General features: G+C 47.0%; 1 long non-coding RNA gene across 1 annotated transcript; it reads right to left on the reverse strand.

The window, feature by feature from the left end:
- Nucleotides 1–6,321: 6,321 nt before the first annotated feature.
- LOC111256688 lies at nt 6,322–9,898 on the reverse strand. The gene is made up of 2 exons (XR_002676870.1): nt 8,975–9,898; nt 6,322–7,106 (listed from the first exon to the last, which is right to left on the reverse strand). It is a non-coding gene; the product is annotated as an uncharacterized LOC111256688 (long non-coding RNA).
- Between the last annotated feature and the right edge of the window lie 3,136 nt (nt 9,899–13,034).

Consider the following 13,034-nt stretch of genomic DNA (forward strand, 5'->3'; position numbering starts at 1 on the left):
GGTTTCCCCCCCCCCCCCCCCCGCCGCCACCCATGCGCCATCCCTGCCACCGTCGAACGCACCCGTCCTCCCAAGATCCGCCGCACCCTGTGCCATCCCCACCGCCGCTGCACCCTGCGCCATCCCCTCCCGCCGCCACCACCCGTCCCCCCTCCCCCCCTCCCGCCGCTGCCGCACCCTGCAATACACCCGCACTCCTCCGCCGGTGGTGGCCGGAGCATAGAGACATGCACGGGCGTCGCGCCGGTGAAGACAGACAGCCCGTCACCGCCGTGAGGCGTCAAGTCAGGTGCTATGGGGAAGCCGAAACCCCCGGCTACCATGCACGCAGACGTGGTGGCGGGCGGCGATTCACCAGATAGGAAGAAGGCGAGTCCGGCCTAGGCCCCAGCCACCTCGGTCGCTAACGGCAACAGCAAACCAACAAGCGGTGGCGAGCTCCGCAAGACCATGGAGGCAAAGCCCGGGGGGCTAGTGGAAGGGCAGCGCCGGCAGTAGGTGGTGGAGGCTCAGGCCGTGGTGGAGCTGAACCCATGGGGTGCTCGGTGCTCGGTTGGGGGGCCATGGCACGGCCGAGGCAATGATGCTGCGGAGTAGCACGGGCGAGTGTGGGTGCCAAATGCAGCGGCGGCCGGATCATCTGCCGGCGCCGGGCTTTGAAATTGCCGGCGTAGATGAATAATTTGGGTTACGATTGGAATTGCTTGAAGCTTGGGGCAAATTCCTCTCTGGTGAGGGATGGCTTGACTAAGCTTTAGTGAATACCTGATTAGGGGCAATGTGGTCATTGTATAGGACATTAAATGCTGTTTAGCCCCTAGAACCAAACAGGGGGTGTCGGGGATAGGTCCCAAGTACCCGCAAGGATGGAAGAAGATGAACTCCTACTAGGATTCCACCATAATCCTACTAGGATTCAAACCATGTATTCCTACTGGGACTCCTCCTTCTAACCAACTAGTAATCTTGCCCCCGGAGTATATAAAGAAGGGTAGGGGTACCTAGATCGGCAGCTCAGAACCCTCAGAATCATCATCAATAGCCAATAATTAGGCTACGCAACACCCAAGCGCAGGGCGCAATATATTACACCCCAAATAGAATGTAGGGTATTACGCTACTCCGCGGCCCGAACCTGTATAAATCTATGTCTTGTGTCCTCACTTTTACCTTCAAGTTTCAAGTCCGGCGATTCCCCACCAACCAATCTACTACCTTGGGTACCCCCTTGGTAGGTTGCCGGGTATAAAACACCGACAGCTGGCACGCCAGGTAGGGGAGGTTGCCAAAAATTCTCCAGGCGAGTTCGATGGCTCAAGTCATCATCAAGCCTGCGATCATGTTCATAGCAGGCGCGACGTTCGTCTTCGGCTCCTGGGTCTGCATCGCCGACGACGCTGGAGGTTTTCACCGCTACATCGCAAAGGCCTCGGAGAAGAAGCAAATCGACATCACCCTTCATCGACAAGCTATGGAGGATTTTGTCGAGAAACTCAGCAAAATTTTCAATCTGACAAACAGCGAGCTCGAGTACAACTTGGACTCTACAACAACTCAGACTGGCTCCCACAAGCAGGCAAACAAGCCATCGTGTAGACCGAATCAAACTTCAAGTCAATTCCTGTTTGGACTCCGAAACATGACTTTGGTTTATCAAGCAACTCCATCCAAGTCACAATCCGGATTAGAGATGATTGAAGACCACAACCTCAACTTCTACTCGAATTCCATCGAAGAAATTCCTTTATCAGGACCGCAGCAGGGCCTGGTGATTACCTCAACTCCTCAAGGCAGATTCGTCTACTGGCCAGGTATGAAGCCATCCTTCCATGACCAGGATAATGGGTCACGGCTAATCGCCAACCTTAAGATCCTACCATATCAAGAAGGAACACCCTTATCACCAATCTACGAAGAAAATGGTTCCACAGAAGTCATCACCTCAAGCTCTGGCAGCTATACTCTAGAAAGAGAACTCTTCACTTTAATCACAAACGAGAAAGAAGGTGAACAACATCAACCAAGAACCCCCCAACGAGAGCATCACCTAGATGATGTCTCATAAGATGAATTATCTGCCAACGTCATTGAAGAAACTGAAAGCCAAACGACTCGCCGGAGGGCAGCAAACTCTTGAAGGCAATCGCGCTCTCTTTTTATCGCAATGCTAGCTACTTATCTCTTCTCTTAGCCATTGATAATCTCCTTGAGCAGAACACGCCTTAATTCGTGAAAGCCTTAGGTACATCTATCACGCCTAAGTGCCAGCCCACATACACGAGACAAAGATCTTAGCTATGCAAATGGCAGTGCCCGTACGCGTACAAGAGACAAAGATCTCGCCACGCAGTGGCTGCAGCTAACGGAGGTTGAGAGTCTAAACGTAACAGGCTAAGTACTCGGGAGAGATATAGCTAAAATAAGAGCATGACAAAAAACCTTTTTTGATCGCTGAATAAATTTCAATAGTTTCAATATTCTACAAATATGCTACATAATGTACGCATCTTTTCTTTCAGGTCAAGCTTCGGTGATGATGCTCGAAGACACTTAGCGTACCTCCAAAGGCTCCGCTAGTTCCCAGGCTCGGGGGCTAAGCGTCAATTACTACTTGAAAATACTTCCAATGGTTTAGATAGCTTCCAAGCTCGGGGGCTAAGCGTCAATAACTACTTGACGTGGCTTACACGGTCCACCTAGCATATAAGCTCGGGGGCTGAACGCCGCAAAACTACTCGGATGATGACTTGCATGCAGATTCAAGATCCCTAAATTGATTATTCAATCAATCCAAGGCTCGGGGGCTGATAGGCTACACCCAACAATTGATTTTTTTTTCAAGACAAAGAAAAAAAATTCAAGATTTTATTGACCTTCAGCCTGATTTTTCAATTCAACCTAAGGCTCGGGGCTACTCCATATGGAGTGCGACTTTTGCTACTCTCTATATATGAAGACTACAATATCAAGATGATCAAGGCTTTGAGCACACCATAGCCTTATGGTATCTTCGAGAAACTTTGAAGATTCAGCCAGACAAAGTACTCAAAGAGCACCAAAACTACTCGGCAAGGATCTTAAAAGTACTCGAAGACTGCTGCATTCAGCTATGAAACGCTCGGAGGCTTATCGGGGATAGATCCCCAGTACCCACAAGGAAGGAAGAAGACGGACTCCTACTAGGATTCCACCATAATCCTATTAGGACTCATACCATGTAATCCTATTAGAACTCCTGCTTGTAACCAACTAGTAATCCTGCCCCCTGGAGTATATAAATGAGGGCAGGGGTACCTAGATCGGTAGCTCAGAACCCTCAGAACCATCATCAATAGCCAACAATCAGGCTACGCAACACCCAAGCGCAGGACGCAATATACTACACCCCAAACATGATGTAGGATATTACGCTATTCCAGCGGTCTGAACCTGTATAAATTCGTGTCTTGTGTCCTCACTTTTACGTTCAAGTTCCAGGTCCGGCGTTCCCCACCAACCAATCTACTAGCTTGGGTACCCCCTCGGTAGGTTATCGGGTATAAAACACCGATAGGGGGAACTAAACTTTAGTCCTCAAAATAAGTAAGTTTTAGTCCCTAAAATAAGCAAGGGCAAACAAACAGACCCTAAAAATGTTTGTGTTCCAATTCCTGCTCATTCACTCGTCATCAAGGGGCAGTAGCTGTAACCTGTACCCATTTAGTGCAGGGGTCGTGACTAAAGGTGTGTTTGGTATGGATCCAGATTCTCACAAAAATATTTTGGATTCAGATTCTCTCAAGAAACATTTCTCCGATGAATCAGAATCACACTGTAGAATCGTTTGGCTAAAAGGCTTGGATTCAGATTCTTGAAAGGTTGGTAAAAAACATTATTTTGTATGAAATTATATAAATGGATAGGTTTACCAAAAATATTGAGAATTTTTTTGGATGAAGAACGATACAAATGCCATCCATTTTAAATTATTGCACTTTAAGAGGATCAGTATAAATATTTCTAAATAAAAGAGTAGATAAGAAAGGAAGAATCAGAATCACGAGAAACCACCTTCAGAAACCACCTTCTTGCCGTTTCACTCGACAAGCCAGAAAGATAGAATCGTTTCTCGGTGATTCTCGTTGAAACGTTTCTCGATTGCAACGTTTTGCAGCGTTTCTCCGATTCTTGCTGCCAAACGGAGCCTAAGTTGATCTAAGATTTGGTTCTGCACTTCTACTTTTAATTGTCATTATTTCTTAAATGCAACTAAGCTCAAATCCCACAGCGCTCAGAAGTTTGAAGCATACGTGGTGATAGTGATACATCACACTACCATAATGACCACCGTGCTTCCATCGTGTACATGTGCCTAAACAACATATTTACATTTTTCACTTTAATTTACTTCCGGTCCTATCTCCAGTACAAACTGGACTGTCGGTGCTTGGCAGTTGAGAAGCATTGCAGCTGCTGACACAACCTTATCAATAAACCACCCACTTATATCTCTTCTCCCGTCTAATTTCTTCTTCATATATGAAAATGCTCCAATGCAATGCAACACAGGAAAGAAGCCTGAGGACGAGCGGAGAGCAAAGAGTTGAAGCTTAGAAAAACACAACATAAAGATATCACGCGAATTTACAGCAAGATAATCCTGTTCTTATGTGCAGTAAGGATGAGAGGCATTGGGAAAAAGTCTCCCAGAGTACCCGTCAGATCCTGGTTAGCGATAGATAATGTGCTGGGTGCTGGAGCTTACTTGGAGAGTTCACCATCAGAGGATGTAGCATGTGGATTTTGTGTTCCGACTGCAACCCGAGCGGTGTGTGATCTCCCTGCAGATGGAGCCGCACAGTTCGGCGACCGCACACGGGTCAGCAGAAGTTGCGAATTGGAATGGTGCGGCGGAGCTCAAGCATGGCGGCTAGGGCTAGCTCATCCGCCGCGTGGGCCATAGGTGAGCACTGGATCAAGTCCGTTTGGTAGCTTGTATGGACCTCTAACCAGGCTGATGGGCTACAAGTAGGCATGTTCGGTAGCCTGGTCAGAGTGTTGGGCCAGGCCCGCGAGATGCAAAAAGGGTGGAGCAACTTGCATCGCATGGAACGTAAAAATGGACCGTTCCATGCGGCGCAGGCTGAGGCGATGCGCTCGTGGGGGTTATCGTGACCTCCGGTGCTTCTTTTTCTCAACCACCATCACTCGCCAGCACATGAATCGGTAGGTCAATGGGTGGCTAGCGGCGGGTGCTGTGATGGCGGGCGCAGCGGATGCAAGCATCGACAGGGCAAGCGGCGGATGCAAGCCGCAGCGGCACGCAAAAGATTTCGAGCGGAGCCCGTGGCAGGGAGCGGTGACAGGAGGGCGGAGGCAATGCCGTAGCCGCAGAAGCGACGGACTTGGGTGAGAGTGCCGTGGTGAGCTCGGCAGCCACTCAGGCCAAAGCTCGCTGCCATCTCGAAGAAGTCCACATTAGGGTCCCCAACCTTCAGCATCGCGAGCGCAACCGCCGCCAGCAGCGCGTCACCGAGCGCTGCTGCTTCGCGGTTCAATCCAGTTGCAGCCGTGGAGCCAGAGCTCCTCAGTGGAATAAGTTCAATCAGACAACGAGGAGCTTGAAGTGAACGAGGGAAAGTTCAATTCAAGGTTTAGATCTCAAATTGGGTAAGAAACAAGTTCGATTCAAGAGACGAATCGAATGAAATTATGCAACAATGCGCAAGACAAAGTAATAGTTATTAAGCTAGGGATTACCGACATGGCGATTAACAATGGTTTCTCCTACTCTAATCCTACTCAAAATAGAGGAATTGCAGACTGATTTACCATCGCCGGCTTCAAAATTCAAGAAGCCTCCAGCTCCGGCAGGCGGACCGGGAGCAGTGGCTGCTCGACAACACTCAGCAAACATAGTACTGAGCTCGTCGAAGGATTCCAACGGCGTGTGCGCGTTCCCCTGCATCCAGAGCATGTGCTCGAATAGCACCACCTTCACCTCCCTCTTCCAATGTGGGACCCGGCAGCCAACGCACACATATGCATGCGCAGTTCAAGATCAGAGAAAGTTGAGGAAGAAAAGTGATGATTGGGAGAAGAAGAGGTGTGATGCCTTTAGAACTGATGACTAGGCGAGGGGCCTGCGAGCGTCTGGCGGGGCATGCGGCAGCATGTGGAGGACTAGGGCCTCGGAGGGCGAAGACATAGACGGCCGGGCGAGCGGCGGACGCGGTGGCGCGCCGCAAGTCGAGGCCACGGCGGGCAGTGTGCGTCGGCGGCACAGAGAGGAAGGAGAGGTGGGTGGTAACTCCACCATGGGCCAGATACACAGTGAACACATTCAATACCGAACAAAATTTTTGTTGGACCTAGCCTACGGGATGCGGATTTGCCAAACAAAATATTTGCATCCCACGGCTTGGCTGGGTTTGCCCATGATCCTGGCTACGCTGGAGCAGGTTGCCAAACGCCCCCGTCCGGTACGGTAGCGCCAGCTCTGGCCACATGACAATCCCAGCTCCTGCAGCAGCTCGAATCCCATCTCTCGACCACTACCAACATGGCTCACAATTGAAGGTGCGGTGGTAGTCAGTATCCAACTTGCTCCTGTTTGCTCCTGTTCGGTTGCGCCATGCACTGTGATTGTGATACATGTGCGTGGCGCTCTCTCCAAGGTATAGACACAACACGACAGAGCGCTTCCCGGCATCTTCTGCATGTTCAGCCTCTTTCTTGGGCGATGCATTCAGGCACTCACACACTGAACGGAATAGTTGTCCGGTTTTTAATGACGAGGACAGTTTCTGCGAATCCAGTTTCTTTCTTCCCGATGTGAAACTTGAATACAGTAACATTTTCACTGAGCACTGAGCAGCATTGAAACATCCACAACCAACCTTTATTTGATGGGCGTCAATAAAACCTTGCTAACTGGGCTGTCACATATGTAACTGTCCATCGCCTTTTCGGATACAAAAGGAGGTGTAGCTTGTGTGCTAAAGAAGAAGCTACGATGACAGCTTGTCACAATCTCCACTCGATCCAAACATGGCTTATCTGCAATGGATACCATACTCTTGACCTAATGTGTTGCTGACTTGCTGCTCCTTATCGTGTTTGGTTGCCTGGATTATAGTTACCAGTGATCAAAATTTTAGTCTTTTCGGTGGTGACCAAAATTACTGTCAATGAAAGACACACTTCCTAGTTCAAATTTCAGCTAAAATTTCATGAAATTCGGTGTTTTCGATGGTGACCAAAAAAATTCACAAAACGAAATCCTAATCCCTGGTTATGACCAGGCTTAGACTTAAGCTAGACCAGCCCAAGCCTACATCCACATATTAAATCTGCTGGTGTTCGTACCCTTTGCATAGCCCGGGTTGTATGGGCCGGTAAAGCTTGTGTTTCGTAGCATTTAAAGGAGGTTACGTTGTTTGACTACTAAATACATCCGTGTATGCATATATATTACTCATTCATGTGCTTCTCTTAAGACTCGATTGAATTCAGGTAACCAAGATCATCATGAACCTAGTTGCTTCTGCAACCGTGTGCGCACATGCATGAAAACGTGGCAGCAAACAATTTGGTGCGAGTCCAAGGTCAGCGTATTAGGATTATTGGGCATGTGAGGTTGACTAGAGGGCACATATTTCATCCGTATTGGTGGGCCAGTTTTGTCGGACACACTGTGCTACACTTTGATTGACCTATCCGATATTCAGGACCAGGCCTTATGAGCTGTATAGACTGCACCCTTACTTCGCTTTTGATTCAGGTAACACTAGTACGAACAAATGTCAGGTATCATCTCTAGCTAGCCTACCCTAATAACTTGCTTGCGACTAGCTAGAATCAATGCTTTGTTGTATATTCCTCGTCGTGGATAAAGGAGCACATTGATCCTGGAATGCAACTTCATAAAGTTGCATGCCTGCTTGATGCTCATCCGAAATACGTACTGACCTGATCCTCTGGACTTCTGCTTGATTCCAATAAAAACACCAACCTACTACCGATGGCAATCAACTCCATTTAAAACCTTTGTCGTTAACTTTAAATTCAAACACAATGATTTTAAACATAATTTGGCATGGCTTCAGATATGACATTTTCTTTTCAGACATGCAAGATGGGATTTGTTGTGTAAGGGGGTGTTTGGGAGGCATGTGCTAAATTTTAGTACGTGTCACATCGGATGTTTGGACACTAATTAGGAGTATTAAACATAGCCTAATTACAAAACTAATTGCACAACTCCTAGGCTAAATCGCGAGACGAATCTATTAAGCCTAATTAGTCCTTGATTTGACAATGTGGTGCTACAGTAACCATTCGCTAATGATGGATTAATTAGGCTTAATAGTGAAGGACCGAAAGGGCGACCAGAGGGGGGGTGAATGGGAGCCTATAAAAATTCTCAACGAAAACAAGGCCTATGTCCCAAACGCAACCCCAAAGCACACGGTGCGTTCAATCGTCAAGATGACGCAAGTCAACTCGTGACTAGCTCACCCTAGGAACGATAAGAGACACACAAATCACAGCGGAAACAAGACATAAAATGATTCTAACAAGTTTGCTCAAAACACGATTAACCAAGATCACTACTAGCTAATCACTCAACTAAGCAAGCAAGAGAAAAAGATTAATCTAAAGTGCTAGGCGTGATTAGCAAAAGAGACAATAAAATAATTAACTACTAGACTTGATTAGCAAAAGATATATCATGTAAAGTAGCTAAACAAGTAGTGATTAACTAACTGCCATAGAAGATTAATTTAAGGAACTAAGCATGATTAGCAAGTGATAAGACACGTTAAATACTCAAGCAGGTGAATAAGTGTTAGGATTAACAGATCAAACAATCATGGGTTATTACAGCGCAAAAAGCATGCAAGAACTAATGATTACTCCAATCATTAATCACTGTAGCTAGAAAGCAACCCTTCAAGGCAAAATGGCACTACCTGATGCTTGCGCTACTTACCTGAACTGCTAGACCAGAGTTGCCTTGCCGTACGGCCCGTGGTCGTGCGGCCTGGTGGCCTGTTGCGCTGCCGGCCCACAAATGCTGCTGCGTGGACCGCTGCTTGCTGGCCTGCTGCACACGCACCTGGGCCGCAGCTCTTGCTGCTTGCTGGGCCGCCTCCTTGCTCTGATCTGCTTCACTGCTGGCACGCGTGTGTCCCGTGCACGTGAGCTGCCCGATGCCTCCTGCGCAAGAGAAAAGACGACGCACGAACAGACACAGGAACAACGAAGAACAGCAAGAACACCGAGAACAACACCTCCGACTTCGAACGAGAAATTCTCTTTCAAATCTTCATGAATCGAGATGAAACTTGAGACAAGGATGCAATACCCTAAGGGCAAATAGATCCATGAAACTAATCCTGAAAAGCTCAAGAATTCATCACTAATTTTGGAGAAAACAGAAACCCTAACTCAAGAACATGATTTGGGAAAAACTCAAAATCAAACCGGATTCGTGAAGGATTTGAAAGTGGATCATATCAAAGATGCTCTCCAAGGTTCTAGCAACATTTCCCTTCAACTAATCTTACGAGATTCGGGCTCAAACATGATGAACGAAAATTCCCAAAAATAGTTCCGAAAATAGAGAAAAAGAAAAATGCTCGGGAATCAAAGATTTAGCACGATTTGAGACAACAAACAAAGCTAAATCACGAGAACATCTTCTATACAAGATGAGGACTAGCCTCCTCCCTTCATCCACCCACTAAATATGAAGAAATAAAGAGAAAAGAGTAATCACTCTCTAATCTCCCTCTCTCCTCTCACTTTAAGCACATGACTACCCTCTAAGCTAAAAGATAATGAGTTGCTAAGCAAAGAGGTGCTGAAATAACCAGCCCCCATCCCTATTTATAGTCCAGGACGAAAGACTATACTACCCTACAGCTACAACTAAGATAACTACCCACGCAGGGGTATTTTGGTCCAAGTTTTTATCCGCGCATCGGACGGACCCGCCGCCTTCACGACTTTGCTTCGCCTCGACGCAAGCTTCGCGATGACGCCACGTGCCCTCCTTCTCGAAGCTCCGGCCGCACCGGGCTCGCCCCCGGTTTTGAGGCCCAAACCGGGAAACCTGCCTGCGCGGTGGTTTTGAGGCCCAAACCACCCAAACCATCCATTGACGCGTGTCCGGCCTCCGCCAAGCCTCCCGCTTGACTCGACCGACGCCGTCTCCATCCTGTCATGCCCTCTCGCCATTCCGTGCACCATGTGGACCGCCCGTGACTTCGCCCGGACTCCTCGGGTCCATCGGTCCAAGCATACTCGCGTTCATCCTTCACCGCCCTTGGTCCATCGGCATGAACCTTTCGCTTGACCTTCACCGCACACCGTCGACCGCCACGTCGCATCCTACACCTGCACATCACAAGCCAAGAGCAACATCAAAACAACACAACATTGTCAATCACTCATCATTCAAGGGTGACCACCATTGGTCCTCAAATAGATTCGTCTCGCGATTTAGCCTATGGGTTGTGCAATTAGTTTTGCAATTAGACTATGTTTAATACTCCTAATTAGTGTTCAAACATCCGATGTGATAGGTGCTAAAATTTAGCACCTGCTATCCAAATACCCCCTAATTACCATTCCTATGAACCGAGCAAGAAGGGAAAATTGTACAACTATATATTCAAGGATGAGATGTGATGGATAAGCAAAATGGCACAAGAAGAAAATGCCTTCTAGGAACCTTAGAATCCCCCTTCACTCTTTCTGGTAGCTACGAGAAGATCACAACTAATACTACAGGAAAAAACAGGGTAAGTAATCCACCTGAACCATTTCATTGAAAAGAGCCAACAAACCAAGGGCACTAGATGACGGCGATGAGCCATTTTGGTGGGCGAGCTCAAGCCCTGGAAACTGCTTTGTTTAACCAGCTACCCATTTGGTCGCTGCAATGGTTGTGACTAAGTTGATATTTAAGAATGAGTAGTTCTACACTCCTAACTTGTCATTACTTCTTAAATGCAACTGATATCAAATCCTACAGAAAAAAGCTACAATGAACCATGTAACCAAGAACCCGGGTTCGAGCTCAGTTGAACAATCTATAGGACAAAGCCGTACGCCTAAATTACCCATATCCAGGAGGACAGGACAAAGTATAATGGCATCGATTGCTCGCATTGTGCCCATGTACTGTCTCCAGTATAATCTCGACTTGAGTGCTTGGCAGATGAAAAGAAATGCAGGCTTGCAGCTGCTGCCACAACGCAAGCTTATCAGTACACCATCACCTGCTCGTCAAATACACATAAATAGAGCTATTCTCCCGTCTACTTTCTTCTTCGTATTTAGAAACACACCAAGCATTTCAACACAGGAAAGAAACCAGACAACCGATGAGGGGAGAGCAAAGAGTTGAGCTCGGAACACAACAAAATTAAAAGAGAGCACTCACATTTACAGAGATAACCCTACCCTAGCTATACGACGTACTTATCTCATGTTCATACGTGCAGTAAGGATGTGAGGCATTGGGAAAAAGGTTCCTACCATGTTCAATATACTGTGTTCAGAAATTGATAATGCTTTGGATGCTGGAGCCTACTTGGAGTGTTCAGCGCAGGAGGATGTAGCGTGAGATGTTTCTGTTCCTGTGACAACCTGATCGGTCTGATCTGGTTGGTGATATGGAGTCGTTTGGTTCAGCGGCTGCGCTTGGTTCGGCAGAGCTATTGCGTTGGAATGATCGGTATCAAGCGCTGGATCAGTCACCACAGGAGTGTTTCGACAGGCATTATCAGCTCAGGCCATCCGGCGATCCTAGCTAGATTCATCTGCTTATAGTCGGATGGCCTGAATTTGTTACGTGACTCGTAATCTATGTTATGCTTAGTACATAGACTCTGATTTGAAAACGCCGAAGAAACTGCACGCCACAAGAAAACAGAGAGAGCATGTGAAGGCATGTATACATGCACGTTCTCATTTTCAAAATATCAGAAGATAGCAGATTAATTTGACGCATGAGTCAGACAAAAGGAACCCAAATAATTGGAGAGTTAACGATGGAACACTGGTGTATGTACTGTAGCAAGAATGCAACGGGTTGATGCACTGTTACTAATCTGCACACCATATATACAACTTGATGACCAGCATGATATTCGCAACATGGCTGACACAACCAGGGAGTTCCCTGTCAAAGATGCCACAGGATGCTTACAGCTACAGATGTTACTAACCCAAATTCAGCTTCCATCGCGTGTTCTTCACAAAGTCAAGCCATTTGCTCCTGAATGAAAAGGCTAAACACCCCGTGCAAACCTGGCTTAAAACATGATCCTTGATGGCAATGTTTACTGAGGTCGCAGACAACATCCAGTAGATCCACCTCCCTTTCCCATTGCCAACTCAGTGTTGAGTTTATACTACAAGCTGCTATCATCACATATTCAAATGCATGCGCTACCTCTCTCCATTCTTTTATCGCTTTTATACTAGTTCTTTTCGAACACTAGTATAGCCTAGTACTGTATACCGTAAAAGAGCTCTTCAAAATCGTAAAAAATGAAAGCTAAGGCAACAAAATTTCTTGTGTTTCTCAGGATGCCAAAGCAACAATGAAGAAGCATAGCAGGTGAGAAAGAAATGAAAATGAAGAATGAAAATACAAAAATGAAAAGTGATGTCATAACTATATTACGATGATGCCACTTGTGATTTTTTCCATATTACCCTTACACTACTAGAAACTCAGCAATTGTCCCGAGGCTCAGTACCGGTTGCATTTTGACCCGGTACTAATGTGAGCATTAATATCGAGTCTAATAGCTAGTCTCCGAGGAGCCCCCTGTGAGCCCCTTTAGTACTGGGTGGAGGCTTCACCCAGTACTAAAGGTCACCATTAGTACCAGTTGAAGCCTTCAACTGGTACTAATGTGCATGAGGGCCTTTAGTACCGGGTCAAAATGCAACCGGTACTGAGCCTCGGGACAATTGCTGAGTTTCTAGTAGTGTAAGGGTAATATGGAAAAAATCACAAGTGGCATCATCGT

This window comes from Setaria italica, chromosome III (genome assembly GCF_000263155.2).
Source record: "Setaria italica strain Yugu1 chromosome III, Setaria_italica_v2.0, whole genome shotgun sequence".
Classification (NCBI taxonomy): Eukaryota; Viridiplantae; Streptophyta; class Magnoliopsida; order Poales; family Poaceae; genus Setaria; species Setaria italica.